Source organism: Zingiber officinale, chromosome 8A (assembly GCF_018446385.1).
Source record: "Zingiber officinale cultivar Zhangliang chromosome 8A, Zo_v1.1, whole genome shotgun sequence".
NCBI classification, from domain to species: domain Eukaryota; kingdom Viridiplantae; phylum Streptophyta; class Magnoliopsida; order Zingiberales; family Zingiberaceae; genus Zingiber; species Zingiber officinale.
The window spans coordinates 9,344,837-9,366,877 of record NC_056000.1 but is presented as its reverse complement, the minus strand read 5'-3'; the positions used below and the strand labels follow the sequence as shown (position 1 = coordinate 9,366,877).

General features: G+C 40.4%; 1 pseudogene; it reads left to right on the top strand.

Annotated features, from left to right (window-relative positions):
• The window catches only part of LOC122010489, a 50,093-nt pseudogene that overhangs the window by 213 nt on the left and 27,839 nt on the right, over positions 1 to 22,041 (top strand).

The following is a 22,041-nucleotide window of genomic DNA, read 5'->3' as shown; positions in this document are numbered from 1 at the left end:
ACTTTTTTGTGGACCAAAGGATCTGCCCCGTTATAATTGTTAGTACCCTAAGGTTATTTTGATGTGATCAAACAAATTAGATTAGGTCCTGTTGTGTTTAATCATGTGTCTAAGTGTGTAGGAACTTAGGAGCATAGGGAGTCGAGCAAAAGACGCAGCTAGTGAGAAGGATGACACGAAATAAAGCCGACGGGCTTGGTGCATCTGAGAAATGAGGTGTTGCAGAAGAGTACATCGGTGGACGAGAAGGGAGCATGCGGTGTTTCCGAGGGACTAGAAGTCGGAGCAGAAGATTGCTTGAGGAGCAAAAGATGCAGCTAGCGAGAAGGTCGGCACGGGAGAGAGCCGACGGCTCTATGTGTCCGAGGGACGAAGAACTGTGGAAGAGTATGCTGACGAACGAGAAGGAAGCAAGCGATGATTCCGAGGGATGAGAAGTCAGAGCAGAAGCTTGCTCGAGAAGGCGAAGTTGGGTTCGAGTGAGCTCTATTCCGGATGGATGAGATCACCCAAGTAAGAGGAACAGGAGCGAAAGACCCGGACCAAGACGAGCAAAACCGGAGTGGAAGGTCCGGACTGGAAAAAGTCAACTTGGTTGACTTTCCTGGTACGGACGCTGGAACCCTTCCTGTAACGACCCGCCTTCTACTGACTAGGCTGTAAGGCGAATCGCTACAATACTGCTGTACTGACTGTGCCGTACTGTGCGGAAAACTGGGTAAAATAAAATTTCACTAACTGACTCGGTTAATCTGACAACTGATACACCCATGCTGTTATAAGGAAGGATTCAAGACCCTTTCCGGTTGGTGTACATGTGCTAAGGAGGAATACTTGACCTCCCATCTGAGCTAGGAACTTAGAACTAACTTCCCAGCTAGTTGCCGATCGATCCACGGATCGATCATACTTGCTACGATTCTGTGCCCTGCACCAGGCACCTGGAGACGCGGGGATGCTCTCTGTTCGGTGCTGGATCGGTCGGACGACCGATCAGATAGCATACAGTAGCATACTGTATGCCTCTGGATCGGTCGGCTGACCGATCCAGGACCCTGATACTGCAACGGATCGGTCGGCAGACCGATCCAACTCTGATATGAAATCAGAGTTTCTGATTTCAGAAATTTCAGGCACTGGAACGTACCACCATTCACAGACATAGGTTCTATATATATGAAAAACAATCTAACATTAATCTACATGCGTCCTAAACTGGACAAACTGAATAGTGCATAGTTTTACTGGATTAAAACATTTAACTAGCTAAGGACTAAACCATAAATAATCTAACAACGTAAATGCTGGAATTAAAATGTTTCGACCCCTAGGATCTTTATTCCAAACCCCTTGCACACACACACCTCCATAGCATTGTCCTCCAGCCTCCGCTAGTCCACTTTTCTTTTACCTGTATCTGCAGTATAAGAAAAGTAGTACCTGTAAGCTAAAGAGCTTAGTAAGAAACCATCTACCTCACAAAAACATGCAACGATGCGATTATGTTTTTAAAACATGCTGTTTGAAAATTGAACTGAGCATGGCAACATGGCATGGCATATAAAAGCATAAACTGGAACTGAAACATGAATAGCATATAAATTGAACATGCTTTAAACTGAACATGACACACTTATAAACTGAGTATGAAACTGAACTAGTCATGCATATATCTAAATCTGTACATGAACTCAAATCATGTAAACTGAACCTGAACTGAACTGAAATCTAAATTCGTGTTCTCATCACTAGTTTCAAATTTGAAAACTATACATATAATAGATGAAAATACTAAACATGCTGCTGGGGCCCTGACATCTGTACTTACTGTGCGCGCATCCCTACGAGACCCGGGATTGCAAGTTCAGAAAGGTTACTAGGTTATCTGAACCTAGGGACGATTAGGAGTCCAGCCCATGGATATCTGATCCAAATACAATGCCAAAATAGTAAAATACTGAATACTATTTTATTTTACTTTGCTGTTCTAGGTTATCTGAACCTAGAGCTAGGTTATCTGAACCTAGAGGCTACTATGGGAGCCCACCCAATGGATATCTGATCCATATAGCTGTAATAACTGATAATAAACTGAGTAAAATGTTTCTAATACGTTTTACATGCTGTTAGGACGCCTACTGGTGCATCCTTCTGAACTAGGCATTCTACCGAATGCTTGGTGTGCACTTAGAGCACACCCTATAACTGAAAACTGTAAAACTACTAAACTAACGCCAAAACTAACAAGCAAGAGCAATTATACTGCAGGTGAGGGGTTTCTTACCTCGTGTGCAAAGATTCTTACAAATCTAAGCGTTAGGTTTCCGGAGACGAAGACCTTCTCGACGAGCTGCTTGCGTCTACGCGTTCCTCTCGCGGAGGGGAACGTCCTTGTATCGAAGATCTTGCCGGAAGGTGCTCTCGTGACCCTTAGGGAAGGAACCCTAGGTTCCTTTTTGCTTGTGCTTGGGGGCACCGAGAGAAGGGAGGAACCGAGAGGAAGAGAGGCGTGAGGGCTTCGGTGGAGAGGGATTTTGCCGAACCAAGCTTCTCAAATAAACCAAGCCCTCTTTAAGTTTTTAATTTATATTAAGTGGTTTAATGAACCCAACTCTAATACAAATATATTTGGTTCTCCTTTCTTTCAGCACGGCCCTGCTGGGTACACCGGTTACTAAACTTATCCGTAAACCATAGGTCTCGGGTTCGATTCCCGCCTAAGCTATTTTACGGTTCCAATTATTTTTGCTACTTCCGCTACTCGGAAAATTCCGGAAAAATATCTAAAAATTCCAGAAAAATCATAGAATAATTCTAAAATAAATTCGGGAATTTTTCGGGCTTTACAATCCCCCATACCTTATAAAAAGTTCGTCCCCGAACTTAAAACAATTCTGGGTACTTCTGTCTCATGCTGGCCTCTGTCTCCCAAGTCGCCTCTGCTGCTGTGTGATTTTGCCAGCTGACTTTGACTAATGGTACTTCCTTGTTCCGTAATTTCTTTACTGCTCGGTCTATTATCTGAATAGGCCGACTGTCATAGCTGAGATCATCACGGACCTGTACCAACTGGGGCTCAATCACCTGGGTGGCGTCCGGAATATGCTTCTTCAGCATGGAGACATGAAATACGTTGTGGACAGCTGACATCTCCTGAGGTAGCTCTAGCTCATATGCTACCTTGCCCACTCTCTTCGTGATAAGGTATGGTCTCACATATCTGGGAGCTAGCTTGCCCTTTTTCCCAAAACGCATGACTCCCTTCATGGGAGCTACTCTGAGGAAAACTGTATCCCCAACTGAAAACTCTAGGGGTCTGCGTCGTGTATCAGCATAGCTCTTCTGACGGCTCTGTGTTGTCTCTATCCTCTGGTGAATCTGCTGTATGGCTGCTGTAGTATCTGCTACTAGATCTGTCTGAAGCTCTAGTTCCTTCTGTTCACCACTCTCATACTAGCAGATTGGTGATCTGCACCTCCGCCCATAGAGTGCCTCATAAGGTGCCATGCCGATAGTGGCCTGATAACTGTTGTTGTATGCAAATTCTGCTAGACTCAGATATTTGCACCAACTTCCCTTGAAATCTAGGGCACAAGCCCGGAGCATATCTTCGAGTACTTGATTTACTCGCTCCGTCTGACCATCTGTCTGAGGATGGAAGGCTGTGCTGAATTTTAACTGGGTGCCCATAGCTGACTGTACACACTTCCAGAAGTGTGATGTAAATCTGCTGTCTCTGTCTGATATAATGGTTCGTGGGACTCCATGCAGCCTGACAATCTCCTTGAGATACAACTGAGCTAACTGCTCCATGGAATAGGATATTCTGATAGCTAAGAAGTGGGCTGATTTAGTCAACCTGTCGACTATTACCCAGATGGCATCAAAACCATTCGTGGTTCTGGGTAATCCCACTATGAAGTCCATAGAGATATCCTCCCACTTCCATTCTGGAATCTGGATCGGCTGCAGAACTCCTCCTGGTCGCTGATGTTCTGCCTTAACCCTCTGACAGGTTAGACAGATGCTGACGTATCTGGCGATATCTCGCTTCATCCCAGGCCACCAAAATCGTTTCTTCAGATCCTGATACATTTTGGTGGAACCAGGATGCATCGCATAGGGAGTCCTGTGGGCCTCATCTAGAATCTGTTTCCGTAGTTCCTCCTGATCTGGAACACAAAGTCTGTCACCACAGTACACTACCCCACTGGCAGACACTCTGAACTCTCCACTTTCTGATTCTGCTAACCCTTGCTTGATTTTCTGGATTTCAGGATCCTGCTCCTGAGCTGTCTGGATATCATCAAGCAAGGTAGATGCTAAGGACATAGTGGAAAGCTGCCCGACTATAAGCTCGAGACTAAAAGCTGTAATCTCCTTCCTTAGGGGTGGTGACATAGCTGCTAAAGATAGTAAGGTAGCACTGGACTTCCTGCTGAGTGCGTCTGCTACCTTATTAGCTTTCCCTGGATGGTAGAGGATATCTATGTCATAATCCTTGACCAGCTCTAACCATCTGCGCTGCCGCATATTCAGATCCTTCTGAGTAAAGAAATACTTCAGACTTTGATGATCTGTATACACTCTGCACTGAGCTCCGTACAAATAATGTCTCCAAATCTTGAGAGCGAACACCACTGCTGCAAGCTCAAGGTCGTGAGTAGGATAGTTCCTCTCATAATCCTTGAGTTGTCTGGAGGCATAGGCGATCACCTTGCCCTGCTACATCGCTCCTAATCCCAATTTAGAGGCGCCACTGTAGATGTCGATGTCTGTGTTTTCTGGTATGGCTAAAATAGGAGCACCGTCAATCTCCATTTTAGTTCATCTTGAAGCCGTCTCATGATCCTCCGTCCACCGAAATTTCTTGTTCTTCTGGTGAGAGCTGCTGGGGAGGCTATCTGGAGAAGTCCTCTACGAATTTCCTGTGTAGCCTGCTAATCCCGAAAACTTGATTTCATGGCGTTCTCGGTCTCTTCCAGTTACTTATCGCTTCTATTTTGGGATCTACCATAACACCATCTTTGGAGATGATGTGACCAGAAAGGCTACCTCTAGCAGAATTCACATTTCGTGAATTTGGCGTACAGTCTACTGAAGGATCTGCAAACTGTCTTCGATGCTCGCATGGTCCTCTGAGTGCTCGAATAGATAAGAATGTCATCGATGAACACGATGACAAACTTGTCTAAGTATTCTCTGAATACTGCTCATGAGGTCCATGAAAGTAGTGGAGCATTTGTCACGCCGAAGGCATGACTACGAACTCATAATGTCCGTGTCTGGTCAAGATTGTTTTAGGTATATCACCTTCCTTGACTCTAACCCGGTGATATCCCGATCCGAGGTCAATTTTAGAGAACACCGTGGCTCCCTTTAGCTGTCAAACAGTCATCTATCCTAGGGAGAGGGTACTGTTTTTATGTGACCTGGTTCAAGGCACGGTAGTCTATGCATAGGCGCATGCTTCCATCCTTTTCTTCACGAACAACAGGCTCCCCATGGTGAGTGACTAGGGCGTATGAAACCCTTGTCAAGAAGCTCCTGCAATTGCTCCTGAAGTTCCTTCAATTCAGCTGGAGCCATGCGGTACGGTGCCTTGGAAATTGGATTTGTGCCGGGAATGAGCTCTATCTCAAATTCAATCTCCCTGTCTGGTGCTAAGCCTGGTAACTCTTCAGGGAAGACTGCTGGGTAGTCACAAACGACTCGAACCTCTGATAGCTGTTGGTTCTTGTCCTGGCTGGTGTTGACTACATTTGCTAAAAATCCCATGCATCCTGAATCCATTAGCTGCTGTGCTTTCAGTGCTGAGAGAAACTTCCTGGCTTTTCTCTTTGGTTTTCCTATGTACTCAAACTGTACTCCTTCTTCAGGTTGGAATATGACCTTTTGTTTACGGCACTCTATAGAAGCGCCGTATCTGATCAGAAAATCCATCCCAAAGATGACATCGTAGTCAGTCATTTCTAGCACTATCAGATCACCAAAAAGTTCTCTGTCTGCTAAAATGACTGGCACTGCTCTGAGCCAGTGTGTAGATGCCATAATGTCTCCTGAGGGTAGTGTTGTCAGAAACTGACTATTGAGTACCTCTGGAGGTGTTGCTAATTTTTCGGCAAACGCCCTGGATACATAAGAGTGGGTTGCCCCAGTATCGAATAAGACAGTTGCATTATGCTGTAAAATACTGATCTGACCTGTGACAACTGTCGAGGCATTTGCTACGTCCTCTCTGGTCAGTGAGAAAATCCTGGCATTCGTGGTAGCTGTGGGGGCTTCTAGACCGATCTGTGGACCATCTAAGGCAGCATACATCTGGTGTAGCTGCGCTGGCTGAGCTCCATACTGTATCGGCTGAGGCTGAAGAAGACTGTTCTTATTCGGGCACTGCTTAGCCATGTGCCCTTCCTGTCCACATTCAAAACAACCCCGCGTACCCTTGCGGCAAACTCCTGGATGATGTTTCCCACAAGTAGCACACTTGGGATGTCTGGAATGTTTTCCAGCTGGTCCTCCTTTTGGGTCACTGCTTGCCTTACGTTTCCCCTTCCAGTTGGAGCTATGTCCTTGTTGTTTCTGCTGAGTACCTGAGCCCGCTTGCCCCTTGGGCTCTGTGAAAACCTACTTCTGCTGGGTGATGTTGATAGTGCTCGGTGATCGAGCACTACTCACTAGCTCCTCGTGGTTTGTGGCCTATGAACGCCACCACCCACATTCATCGCGATCTCCGGTTCAGCATCTTGATCAACCGTGCCTTCTCCGAGTGACTAGTTACGGACACGACGGCCAACTGTTGAATTTCTTCACGGCCTCCGGAACGATAGGTTGCCTGACGAAACTCCGTAAACTCGTCATAGTGTCGGTTCGTGACTTGCATGTGAAAGAATTCCTCAAGAATTCTTTCTCGAAGTTGGCCCATGTCATCTGATTTACCGGCCACTCGATTTAATCCGCTCCCACCACATACGTTCCTTCAGGCATAAGGAGGCACACTTCACCTTTCCGTGCTGGCCGCCTAGAAGCTCCATCGTGCTTTCGAGTGTTTTAAACCATGCTTGAGCATTCCATGGTTCGCTGGTGCACGAGAAGTTCTCGGGCTTAATTCTCTGCCACCGGATAAGGTAAGCTTCTCTCTTAGTCCCTACTACTGGGGCTGGTACTACCTCTGTGATTACCGGAGTCGTGAGGTTTGGTACTGGAGTGATGGGGGAGTAGTCTGTTGGTTAGCCTTTAAGGAGGCTATCTCCTGCTTCTGTTCAGCTAACTACTGCTGTAGCTGAGCCCCTGCCTCATGCTGGGGCTCAGCCGCTGATGCTTTCTTAGCTGGACGTCCTCGTACCATTTTCTAAATAGCAGAGAACACATAAATATAACTAGGCTATCATGTCATAGTTAACTACTGGTAACATGTCAAATACTATTACTGTAAACATGAATTAATTAACTACCAACATGAGAGCAAACATGAAAGCACATATAACTGATATGAAAGCTGAAAACAAAACTGCGTGAGAGATGTTCTTACTTGGAAGCTGTAGGCACAATGCTGATGTGTGTGTAGGAAGTATGGAACACTGCTCTGATACCACTCTGTAACGACCCGCCTTCTACTGACTAGGCTGTAAGGCGAATCGCTACAATACTGCTGTACTGACTGTGCCGTACTGTGCGGAAAACTGGGTAAAATAAAATTTCACTAACTGACTCGGTTAATCTGACAACTGATACACCCATGCTGTTATAAGGAAGGATTCAAGACCCTTTCCGGTTGGTGTACATGTGCTAAGGAGGAATACTTGACCTCCCATCTGAGCTAGAAACTCAGAACTAACTTCCCAGCTAGCTGCCGATCGATCCACGGATCGATCATACTTGCTACGATTCTGTGCCCTGCTGGATCGGTCTGCTGACCGATCCAGCAGAGGCTGGATCGGTCGGCAAGACCGATCCAGGCACCTGGAGACGCTGGGATGCTCTCTGTTCGGTGCCGGATCGGTCGGACGATCGATCAGATAGCATACAGTAAGATCGGTCGGCTGACCGATCTAGGACCCTGATACTGCAACGGATCGGTCGGCAGACCGATCCAACTCTGATATGAAATCAGAGTTTCTGATTTCAGAAATTTCAGGCACTGGAACGTACCACCATTCACAGACATAGGTTCTATATATATGAAAAACAATCTAACATTAATCTACATGCGTCCTAAACTGGACAAACTGAATAGTGCATAGTTTTACTGGATTAAAACATTTAACTAGCTAAGGACTAAACCATAAATAAACTAACAACGTAAATGCTGGAATTAAAATGTTTCGACCCCTAGGATCTTTATTCCAAACCCCTTGCACACACACACCTCCATAGCATTGTCCTCCAGCCTCCGCTAGTCCACTTTTCTGCAGTATAAGAAAAGTAGTACCTGTAAGCTAAAGAGCTTAGTAAGAAACCATCTACCTCACAAAAACATGCAACGATGCGATTATGTTTTTAAAACATGCTGTTTGAAAACTGAACTGAGCATGGCAACATGGCATGGCATATAAAAGCATAAACTGGAACTGAAACATGAATAGCATATAAATTGAACATGCTTTAAACTGAACATGGCACACTTATAAACTGAGTATGAAACTGAACTAGTCATGCATATATCTAAATCTGTACATGAACTCAAATCATGTAAACTGAACCTGAACTGAACTGAAATCTAAATTCGTGTTCTCATCACTAGTTTCAAATTTGAAAACTATACATATAATAGATGAAAATACTAAACATGCTGCTGGGGCCCTGGCATCTGTACTTACTGTGCGCGCATCCCTACGAGACCCGGGATTGCAAGTTTCGAATCCAGCAGGATTACTAGGTTATCTGAACCTAGGGACGACTGTGGGAGTCCAGCCCATGGATATCTGATCCAAATACAGTGCCAACTGAATAAAAGTAAAATACTGAATACTGTTTTATTTTACTTTGCTGTTCTAGGTTATCTGAACCTAGAGCTAGGTTATCTGAACCTAGAGGCTACTGTGGGAGCCCACCCAATAGATATCTGATCCATATAGCTGTAATAACTGATAATAAACTGAGTAAAATGTTTCTAATATATTTTACATGCTGTTAGGACGCCTACTGGTGCATCCTTCTGAACTAGGCATTCTACTGAATGCTTGGTGTGCACTTAGAGCACACCCTATAACTGAAAACTGTAAAACTACTAAACTAACGCCAAAACTAACAAGCGAGAGCAATTATACTGCAGGTGAGGGGTTTCTTACCTCGTGTACAAAGATTCTTACAAATCTAAGCGTTAGGTTTCCGGAGACGAAGACCTTCTCGACGAGCTGCTTGCGTCTACGCGTTCCTCTCGCGGAGGGGAACGTCCTTGTATCGAAGATCTTGCCGGAAGGTGCTCTCGTGGCCCTTAGGGAAGGAACCCTAGGTTCCTTTTTGCTTGTGCTTGGGGGCGCCGAGAGAAGGGAGGAACCGAGAGGAAGAGAGGCGTGAGGGCTTCGGTGGAGAGGGATTTTGCCGAACCAAGCTTCTCAAATAAACCAAACCCTCTTTAAGTTTTTAATTTATATTAAGTGGTTTAATGAACCCAACTCTAATATAAATATATTTGGTTCTCCTTTCTTTCAGCACGGCCCTGCTGGGTACACCAGTTACTAAACTTATCCGTAAACCATATGTCTCGGGTTCGATTCCTGCCTAAGCTATTTTACGGTTCCAATTATTTTTGCTACTTCCGCTACTTGGAAAATTCCGGAAAAATATCTAAAAATTCCAGAAAAATCATAGAATAATTCTAAAATAAATTTGGGAATTTTTCGGGCTTTACACTTCCGGGCGTTCGGAATCGGATTTTATCCGGATCACGTTTGACCTCGGTCCGTTGTGAAAGGGATAAAATTTTATCCCCCTCCAGGCGCCTGGAACCCTTCCAAACACCCTGAGCAGGGCTATATAAGCTGTCATGCTCCCAAAGCTAAAGCACAACGCATAATGGTTTGAAACAACACTTGTGTACTTCCTAGTTCTTGTTTAGCTTTGTTTTGTGAGCTTTAAATGTTGTAAGAGGCTTCTCCGCCCAGAGGAGATTTTTTAGTACACCTTTTCACCTTGGATTAACAACCTCTTCGGTTATAACCAAGTAATTCGCTGTGCCTCTTTCTTTTCAGTTTATTATTCATTTTTATGCAAGTGTTTATTTTATTTAAGTTATAAGCCAAGATAGGTTCTTTTTGTTTTGATTTGTGCAAGTGCTATTCACCCCTCCTCTAGCCGACCGCCAAGGGTCCTAACAAGTGGTATTAGAGCAAGGACGCTTCAGGAGGACTAACCGTCGATCGAAGCAAAAGACGATGGCCGGAGTTGACATCTACCCACCATTATTTGAGGGGGAGTTCGCTTTTTGGAAATGTCACATGAAGGTATTTCTTAAAATAGATTTTAATATTTTATTAATAATAAAATATGATTATGAAACACTAAAGAACACAAACGAAGAAGAAATTGAAAAACACCTCTGGACCAAAAAGCAGCGCGATGACTTTACATCAAATGGTAAGGCTGAATATCATTTAATAAGCGTACTACCGGTAAAGGATCTTGACAAAATCAGCAACTACCAAAGTGCGAAAGAACTTTGGAAAAAAATTCTTGAAGCTCTATGAATAACCAATTGAAGCCGAAACTAACTCCTCAAAGGATACCGAGTCATCATCAGAAGAATCCGAGACCAAGGAAATTACCGAGACAACCCTTATAGCTGAATTTTTCCTGAGGACACAGAAAGCTCATCCCAGATGAGCATCGATGAAGGGGGAGAGTCTTCAGAAGAAAACAGCAGTTCAAGGTGAGCTACGAATAACGGGATCGATTAGGTAAGTCAGGTACGATCTCTTCCACCTGATTAGATGTTGAAATTTGTTAAATTGCTATCAAAAACCTGTTGCGTGATAGAAAAAGAAAACAATGAATTGAAATTAATTTTAGATAAATCTTGTCTAGTAGAAGATTGTGATAAGTTAAAAATAGAACATGATAAATTGAAAGTACAAGTAGAAGACTTGACAAATCGTGCATGCTTAAATGTTAAAACTTAAAATTATAATAGACTAAGCTGACATCTTAGATTTCATAGGGGCCAAATCGGAAAACTATCCAGATAATATGTCCCAAAGAAAATTTTAATTAATTCAGTTGGAAGAACTTGTATTGGGTTCTCAAATCTTGTATAAATTAAATTTTAATTAGGCTTAGGGCTTTTAGTGAGAAAATTAAATGTTTGATTTCCTTAAGAGGCTTTGTCTATAAAGTAGTTGTTGCTCTAATAACCAAGAATGCTTAGTACCTCGCCACAGCCTGTAAGTCAATTAATGAAATAAAATATTTAATTGACTAGCTGACAAAAGGATTTAAATATGATTAAATAATGCTTTAAATAGTTGTTAAAGTTACTCAATCATTTTATTTGTTTTTAACTTAGGAAATTATTGATGTTTTTTTTGTGATATCGAAAATATTTTTTACTTAGAATTTTTTTTAAATTTCTAAAACTATTGTAATTTTTTAAGTGTTATCAAAATTATTTTCAAATACTTGAGAAGTTTTTCAAAATGTTGAAAATGAGATTTTTTTTAAACATTCATATTTTTTAAAAAATTTACTCTTAAATTTCTTTTGGTACCTCATTTTTTATGTGATCAAAGGGAGAGAAGGGAAGATTAAGTCTAGGGGAGGTAATTTTAACTTTTTTTTAATTTTTGCACTTTAATTGCAAATTTATTCTTTTACTAACTTAACTTAGGGGTGCTCACATCAAAAAGGGGGAGATTTTTGGTACCCCAAGGTTGTTTTGATGTGATCAAACAAGTTATGTTATGTCATGTTGTGTTTAATCCTGTGTCTAAGTGTGCAGGAACTTAGAAGCACAAGGAGTCGAGCAAAAAACGCAGCTAGCGAGAAGGACGACACGGAAGAGAGCCGACGGGCTCGGTGCATCTGAGGGACGAGGTGTTGCGGAAGAGCACACTAACGGACGAGAAGGAGCGTGCAGTGTTTCCGAGGGACGAGAATCCGGAGCAGAAGATTGCTTGAGGAGTAATAGACGCAGCTAGCGAGAAGGTTAGCACAAGAGAGAGCCGACGAGCTTGATGCGTCTGAGGGACGAAGAGCTGCGGAATAGTACGTTGGTGGACGAGAAGGACGCAAGCGATGATTCCGAGGGACGAGAAGCCGAAGCGAAAGCTTGCTCGAGAAGGCCGGAAGTTGGGTTCGGGTGAGCCCTATTCCGGATGGCTGAGATCACCCAAGCAAGAGGAACCGGAGCGGAAGACCCGGACCGAGGCGAGCGAAGCTGGAGCGAAAGGCCCGGATTGGAAAAAGTTAACTTGGTTGGCTTTCCTGGTTCGGGCGCTCGGAATCAGATTTTATTCGGATCGCGTTTGACCTCAATCCGTTGCAAAGGGGATAAAATTTTATCCCCCTCTAGGTGTTTGGAACTCTTCCAAGCGCCCCGAATAGGGCTATATAAGCAGTCTTGCTCCCAAAGCTAAAGCACAACACAGAATAGTTTGAAACAACACTTGTGCACTTCCTAGTTCTTGTTTAGTTTTGTTTTGTGAGTTTTGAATGCTGTAAGAGGCTTCTCCGCCCAGAAGAGATTTCTTAGTGTGTTTTTTCACCTTGGATTAACAACTTCCCTAGTTGTAATCAAGTAATTCGTTGTGCCTCTTTCTTTTCAATTTATTATTTATTTTTATGCAAGTGTTTATTTTATTTAAGTTATAAGCCGAGAAAAGTTCTTTTTGTTTTGATTTGTGCAGGGGCTATATACTCTCCCTCTAGCCGTCCGTCAAGGGCCCTAACTAGGGATGACAATTTCACCCGAACCTGATGGAGGATCCGACATTCGACCCGAATAGAGGAGAGTATGGAGGGACTATCAATATCCGATACCCGACCCGAATACCCGATTAAATAATATATATATACATATATTAAAGATTTTTTTTCTAAAATCATTTTACTATTTTTTTTATATTAGTAGGAGACTATATAAATGTTTAATCTATTTTTTTAATTTTATATATATATATATATATATATAATGTTGATATGGTGCGCGACGCGCACAGTGCGCGACTGTGCGCGTCGCGCACAATATCAACATTTTTTATTTTTTATTTTTTATTTTTATTTTTTTATTTTTAAATTAAAAATTAATTAAAAAATTTCTTTACGATTTTATTTATAGGGTTCAGGCTTTGGGTATAGTGTTAAAGTTATTTTTTTTTAGATTTTATCTATAGGGTTTAGGCTTTCTAATTAGGTTATAGTGTTTGGTTTTTAAAAAAAAATTAAAATAAAATTAATTTAAGTATTTATTGAGTATTGTAATGTGTTTAGGGGATATATCTATATATTAAATTTTAAATAAGGAAATATTAAATTTTTTTAATTCAAAAAATAAAAAAAAAACAAAAAAAATGCTGATATTGTGCACGACGCGCACAGTCGCGCACAATATCACCTCTCTCTCTCTATATATATTTTTTAATAGGATGTTAATTTTAATATGTTTTTTTGAATGATAATAGTTCGATAGAAAGAAGTAAAATTATACGTATAGAAGATATCCGATCCTTTAATGGGTATGGATATACCCATCGGATATCCTATACCCGATGGGTATATGGGTACGGAGGATATAGAATCCGACTCGAACCCGACTCATTGCCATCCCTGATCCTAACAATAATGAGTTTGAGTTAATAATTAGATTTTTCCTCTAAGGTTTACGCCTTCCTCTTGGATTATCGTGTTCAAAATTAAAAATTTTAGATACTCACGAGATATATTATATATATTTAGGGTTTAAAATTTTAAAATTTAGGGATTAGATTATAATGAGTTTGAATGAATAAGATTGTCCTCCAAGATTCAGATTTCTGTCTTATAGTATTTAAAATTAAAAATTTTAGATATTTATAAGATATAGAATTATTTTTAGAAGATGTTGATTAAAAAAACGAAATGTATGTGTCTATATCTCTGATCCAGATGCCTGGATCGCTAAGGTGTGCATGGGCGCGCGCAACGTTCTGTCCGCATAGCTGGGTTCTCTATATACATATTTTAGTTTTTTTTAAGTGAATAATTCTGGAAATGATTGATTTGGCTTATAGAATTTTGTTTTGTCATCATAATAAATCAGAAATACATTCAAACGACTAACATTTTAGGACTTATCCCACTAGATTTCTTTTTATAATATACCATAGGCCAAAATCGATATTTATACATAGCATTAATTGTTGAAGGGTTGAACTAGGGGTGTAATCGAGTCGAGTCGAGCTGAGTCGAACTCTTAAATATTTGAGCTTGACTCGTTTATAATCGAGTCGAGCTCAAGCTTTATTTAACGAGTATATTCATGACTCACGAGTTTATTCAAGCTTTTATCGAGTCTAAATGAGTTTAATAAATATAAATTATAAATTTAAATATTCATTAAAAACTAAATTATATATTTAGAGAAAATTATAATATTCTTATTAAAATTTATAATTTTTATTCTAATAAATCAATTTAATATATTTGTCTATATTTTTCATAAGTAGAGTGTAAAATCTATAAATTCAATATCAAAACTATTATTATTTTTATTTAAAAGTTGATTCATAAATTTAACATGTTCACGAGCTAACGAGCAGAGTATTGTGAAGTTTGAAGTTGACTTGTTTATCTTAACGAGCCTAATTAAACGAGCTCAAACGAATTTTTATCGAATCGAGCTTCGAATAACTCACGAACCGTTTAATTTATTTATATTCCTAAGTTAGAACCCTATATATCCCTCAGGTATTAGTATGGCATTTAGCTGACGATGAGATGAGCTAGAAATGGTGACAGCGCTCCAATTTTCCAATGCGTGTAGTCAACACCCAGCCAAGTATTCCCGTGCTCTACATGACCGTGAGATTTCAGACATTTGAATTTTTATTGGAAGTAGATATTGCTCAAGGGATAAGTGGAAACATTACGCCAACCCTGATCAGCATGTGCGATTACGACGCACCGTCCCAATCTCTTGGAGCCCATCACTACCAAAAATTAATAATAATAAATTTATATTAAATTTTACGATGAAAATTAGGGTAAAAATATTTTCATCGTTAATTCACAGCCGGCACATATTTGTGACGAAATTATAAAAATTTATCACAAATTTTATGATATTTTTTTTTTAAGAATTCAACACATCATACAATTAACATTCAACACATTCTATATAATTAACATCCAACACATCTTACAATTATCCTTTCCAACACATCGGACCATTAACATTCAAAGAAGTCTAACAAAATGAAGTTTAACTTGAAACTATCAAATCCATAACTACAAGCCATACATATCATATCCATAACTACAAGTCATATAACATATCAATGTTCAACAATAAGTCATACTATCCAAACAACACATCTAACAAATTATCAAAAATAACAAGTATATACGTAGAATATATACACTTTATGCATACTTTAACACACATTCATTTACTTTTTTTATGTATGTTCTATGCATTTTTATCACTCTTTATCATATTTTCAGCATAATTACTTTCTTTATCGGAGATCTATTTTTGTTTGATTTTCTGTTAATAGGATGCATTTTTGGAACGAAATTGGTATTGAAACGTGCTTTGGAGAGACAAGGAAGAGAGAAAATCTTTGCCAGTGTGATTTCACACGACCGTGTCTCTTCATCCATGGCCAAGCAGTACACGACCGTGCCAAAGGGCACGACCATGACATCCATCTAGAGAAGAGTCCACCTTTGGTTGTGTGGTTTCACACGGTCGTGCCTGCTCACCAGAACCCAATCAAGCTAGGGTCATACCAAAAGGCATGGCCGTGCCGAACAAACAGAACCAGATCAATGGTTGTGCCATTTCCAGCAGAGCAGAATTAAACCATGGAACAACCATGTCACTCCAACAGCACAACTTCAAGGTTTGGCCGTGCCAAAGGGCATGGCCGTGACACGGACCGTGCCCTGGCTTATGCCCGGCTCTATTTAAGGGGAGTTCTTCCCCTTCTTGAGGGAAGGAAGGTTCTCCCCTTTGAGAGACTCATCTTGGTTCAAATCTACGCCCTCTCTGCACTCTGATTGAAGATCTGGAGCTGTTTTCATTATCACCTTTGACTCCAGAAGAGTGGGATTGGATATGAAGAACACTCAACGTCTTGGATAAGCTTCTTCTCCCAACTTCTCTTTAGATTGGGTTTTGAACTTATGATTTCTTTGTCTTTGGATTCTTTCCTTCTTATTATGGGGTAGATCTTATTGTTCTAGGATTAAGAGAGTAGTTGTGATGTGTGATTGATGTATACTCTTGGATTTGCCAATTTCCTTTCCATATGATATTGCTTATACCTTGTATTCATTCGATTTTATGCGTATGAGATGTGTTGGTGCTTAATTCTCATATTTGGTTAATGTTTGTGTGGTTTTGTTCACCCTATAGAGGGAATACTCTAGATTGTATGACTGAAAAACCCTAGTGACAAGGATAACCCTTTAATCGAACATCTAGAGCATCATCACTTTGAAAGGAAAGTAATTCTCTACAAGGAAGTGTTGAATTAGACTTATTGAGTTATTTCTATGTTCATGTTATCAAATATTTTGTGTATCTTATGGATGTATGACCGGGGGGCTTTAGTGACAAAGATATCCCTAACCAGACTTCATAGGAATCACTTCCATTGGGTAACATTGGATGTTAATAGAGATGACACTTCGACATAACCGTCGCGTGAAAATGTCGGTAATGAATCAAACTTACTACATGTGCATAGGGATAGAGGATGGGTAATTGGTGATCCTTAGTTCATTGATTAGCATCACAATAAAACTGAACTTCTAGAATGTTTCCCTCAACCAAAGTCTTCAATCAATCCTCAACTCTCTCAAACTCTCTCTCTTTCTCCTAATCTTGTTTCTCTTCACTTTAGTGCATAAATTCTCAACCATCGATCGTTTAGCTAATTCATCGTGATTAATCTCTAGTGCTTATATCCAGTGTTCGTGGGTTCGATATCTTTTATTACTTAATGATAATCATGTAGTTGTGGATTGTACACATCATTCATTAACATATGTCATCCAAACAAGTTTCATTTTCTGTCTTAGGAGACACTTCCTTCTCCTTTTTCCATTCTTCTTCTCTTCCAAATTACAAATAAACATTAAGTAACATTTATAACAAAAAAATATGTCTAACATATAAATGATATATGTGTCTAATATTTATAACAAATAAAATTCAATTCATTATCATAACATATGAAGGGTATATATGTGTCTTGTGAGTTGTAACATATACATACGTTCTTAAGTGTCAAAGGATGTCATTTATACTTAATTTTATTAAACATATACATACATGAAACTTGTAACTAAGTATAACAAACAAAAAATGTATAAGTCATGTAATAAAAAATACATGTATCAAATATTTCATGACATAATAAAAGTATAGAAACCTATATATATAACTAACTTTACATTGATTAGGAATAGGTAAGTCAAAAATATGCAAAACATGACATAACATGCAAAGTATCAGGGTACAATAAAAAATAGAAGTAACTATAACATGGCATGCCAAAAAAAATCCTAACATGAAACTTAATATCTTCATATTCCTTCTTACCAACCCTGTTCAAAGCAAATTAACAATATTAAAAAGATATATAAAAAACAAACTCAACCAAATAACAAATGTTCATATAAAAAAAATCACGAAGAACCATCACCACCATCACCATTATCACCAAAGTCGGGAGGAATCTAACTTGGAATGGAACCTAACTAAAGATGTCACATAGTAAAGTATTGTTGTCAATGCATTTATCTCATTTCCTGATCCCTTTCCAATATGATGCCCCTCAAATGAGTAACTGTAAGGACCGAAAAGTAGCTAGAGGGGGGGGGGGGGGGGGGAATAGCTTCGCGTGTGCTCGTCGAGCTTCGTTGCTTGTTTCTTCAAAGTGATGCGCAGCGGAATACAAAGAAACAAACTACAACAATGCTAACAATAGGATTTTACTTGGTATCCACCTCACAAGAGGTGACTAGTCCAAGGATCCACGCACACACACACACCTCCACTAATAAACACTCCTTTTCGGTAACTACCGAAGGCGGAGAAGCCCTACAAGACTCTCAATACAAGTAGAAGAAAAGGTAGTAAAGAATAAGCAAAAGCTTATAAGAGATGCAGTAAAAACCCTAGCTTCTTCTTCTTCTCGTTACAACTCGCCTCTTGACTTGGATGAACCTCCAAGAACCTTCAAGAACTGGCGGTGAGGAGCTTAGAGAGTGCTGGGGAGGAGCTGTGATGAATCTGGAATGAATCGGTGAAGTACTACCGAATGAAATGAACGCCTGCGGCTTAAATCGACGCTAACGGTCGAATCTCGATCGATTGGAATGCTCCCAATCGATCGGGGAGGCTTTGGATCGATCCACGGATCGATCCAGAGCGCCTCTGTGCTCTGGAAAAACTTCTGGATCGATCCACGGATCGATCCAGCGCTTATCGCGCGAAGCAGCAGCGTCCCAATCGATCTACTGATCGATTGGGACCTCTGGATCGATCCACCGATCGATCCAGAGGGGTTCTGTTCGCGGGGACTCACCAGATCGATCGATGGATCGATCCAGATCTTCTGGATCGATCCACTGATCGATCTAGATCTGCTGGATCGATCCACGTATCAATCCAAACATGCTGGATCAATCCACGGATCAATCCAAACCTGCTGGATCAATCGGCTGATCAATCCAGATCTTGGTTTTTGCCCAAAATCAAGCCCAAAGCCCCCTAAACCAACATCTAGTCAACCATGACTTGTTGGTATATAAGACCTAGCATCCGGTCACCCTTGACCAGCTAGGACTCTCTCACCAAGTGTCTGGTCAATCCCTTTGACCCACTTGGACTTTTCTCTTCTTGCCAAGTATCCGGTCACTCCCTAAGACCTACTTGGACTTTTCTTCCTCGTGCCAAGTATTCGGTCAATCCCTTTGACCTACTTGGACTCTCACCAGATGTCTGGTCAACCTTGACCCATTTGGATTTCTCTTGCCTGGCTTCACTCACCAGGACTTTCCCAATTGCCTAGCTTCACTCACTAGGTCTTTCACCTGGCTTCACTCACCAGGATTTTTCTCCTGCCTAGCTTCACTCACTAGGACTTCCCAATTGCCTAGCTTCACTCACTAGGTCTTTCACCTGGCTTCACTCACCAGGATTTTCCTCCTGCCTAACATCCCAGTTAGGACTTCCCAGTCAAGTATCCGGTCATCCTTGACCTACTTGACTCTTCTTCAATCAACCTTGCATTGTCAAACATCGAAATCCAAACCAAGACTCAAGCTTGGTCAACCAGGTCAACCTTGACCTGAGGAATGTTGCACCAACAATCTCCCCCTTTTTGATGTTTGACAATACCAACACTATCACTTGCAATACCACATGTAAGTTAGGCTAATCTCATAGCCTAAACCACCACATGTAAGTTAGGCTAATCCCATAGCCTAAACCTTCTTCATGCCACTAGGTAATGAATACATAAGTTAAGCCCTTCATTCTCCCCCTAAGAGGGCAAACTCCCTCTAGGTGATAAAAGCCTAACTTACTCCCTTTCATTCTCCCCCTATTGGCACACATCAAACCATGCCCCATTTTTGGGCACACATCAACAGATTCACTTGTTGAAAACTCTCCCCCTGAAGAGTTGCTCATCGTCGTTCACAACTTCACTCGTTGTGATCAGCACGATAATGAAAGTCCCATACCCTTCATTAACCTTAACCCTACATTCTCCCCCAATGTAGGCAAATGCCCATCCTTGAGCATTATCCACTTGAAACCACTTGAACAATGAGGATATCCACTCCCCATTAAAGTTCAAACGCTCAACCTTGAGCATGTTCTTAACGGAAGGTTAACCACCTTCCAAGGTTCATGAAAAATAATTTTTATGTCTTTAAAGAGTCCCTCCCCATAAAGACATGGTGGTAACTTCTGTCATTGCACCAACAATGACTTGGAATCCCCAAAACTTTAGGAAACCCAATTTTAGAAGTTTTGAGGTTCAAATATTCAAAATTTGAAACAAACCTCAACCTAAACTTCAACTTAGCCTTCCTTAACCAATCCATCCTTGTTTTCCACACGAAAACACCCTTTTTATGTATACAAATGTATTTTCAGAGGTTTGGAATGGTTACCTAGACTAAAATAGGTTCAAAATGCTGAAAATAAGTTTTCCCAGCCAAAATCAGCATCTTCAATTGATTGGAGTTGGGTTCCAATCGATTGAACCCTGCTGAATCGATCCACTGATCGATTCAATCTTCTTGGATCGATCGGCTGATCGATCCAGCGAGCTTCTGCTCGCGAGAAATGCCTTCTCAATCGATCGGCTGATCGATTGAGGCACTCCATTCGATCCACTGATCGATTGGAGGCCTGAAATTGTTGAAATTCAATTTCAGCCAATTTCAGAATCCCCTAGAAAATTCTACAAAATTCTAAAAATCGTAAAAATTTGTGTAGACATTATTTAGGGTATAATTTATCATGGAAAAATAGTTTTCTATGAAAATACATCATATTTTCAAAGATTGACACAAACTTGAGAACTTGCAAAAACTTTAGTGTTTTCTTCAAGTTTGTGTCTAACTATTCAATGGTGATTACTATCAAAAGATAGCCTTCACCAAGGTTTTCCAAAATTATTTTGAAAACATTTTCAAAACCAATATCCCACCATGTTCCTTGGCCTTAATGCACATGACTTGTACATTAGCTTTCCCAATGATGAGAAAACACATAACTATGTGTTTTGATGAACTTAAAACTCAAGGAAATGCACTAACTCAGCATGTTGAGTTTTGTTCATCTTCCTAACATCTCACTTGTATCTATTGTGCATAAAAACACATACAAGTCATCTTATAGGTCTTTGTGAGATGTAGATTCTGGTTTTGCCCTAATCTAGGGATCATGCATCTATAACTAGGCATTTTGAGTGGTAAACATCCACCAAGGATGTTACTTGTTGATGATCAATTTGTTGGTACCATTTGTTGGTAACCAAATGTTGATTAATACCTTTTATCCTTAATTTTAGGGAAACAAAACAATGTATGATGATGTTATGACATACATTCAAAAGAAAGATTCCTATGACTACATGATGTATGAATGTCATGACATGGTATTTTTGGATTTTTCATAATAAAATATAAATGCAAAAATAGACATGATGTCATGACATATGATGGGCAAATAATCATGGCAAGGTTTAGCATAAATAAAATATACCTAGATTACCTATCTAAGTATCCTTAACCACTTAGCTAACCCAAAATATATCACTTGTTTTAACTTAAAATGTTAAATCTAGATTGCCCTAAATGCTTCAAAGAAATGCCAAAACCTAAATTGACATTTCTATTTCTCTTGATTTGTTTATGCCACTTAAGATTAAGCATATTCCTCAAGTGTTGGCATATTTCATTTTCCCACAAGAGTAGCACATAAATTAAGGCCCGGAGTGCCTTAAATTTTTTAAGAGAATACCAAAATCCCAACTTGGTATTTCTCTAGGTTTTCCCAATTTATGCCCTTTTAAGATAAAATCAAATTTTCACCCAATAGGCACATTTTACTCTTTTAAGGAGTAAATAATAATTCCATTTCATTTTCAAAGGCTAACAAAAACCTTGAAAATGCTCCTTGAGTGTCAATTTCCTCAAAGTTGGGTTAACTACCCTTCTAATCGGAGTTGAAACTCTCTAACCCCTCTATGGGGTAGAGAAGATGCTCCTAGGAACCCAACACCTATTGGTGCTCCTTGGATGCTCTAGGTACTCACTAGGGATAACTTCCCTAGATACCTTCCTAGTGACCTTGTTGGGCTTCTTAGAAGCCTTGAT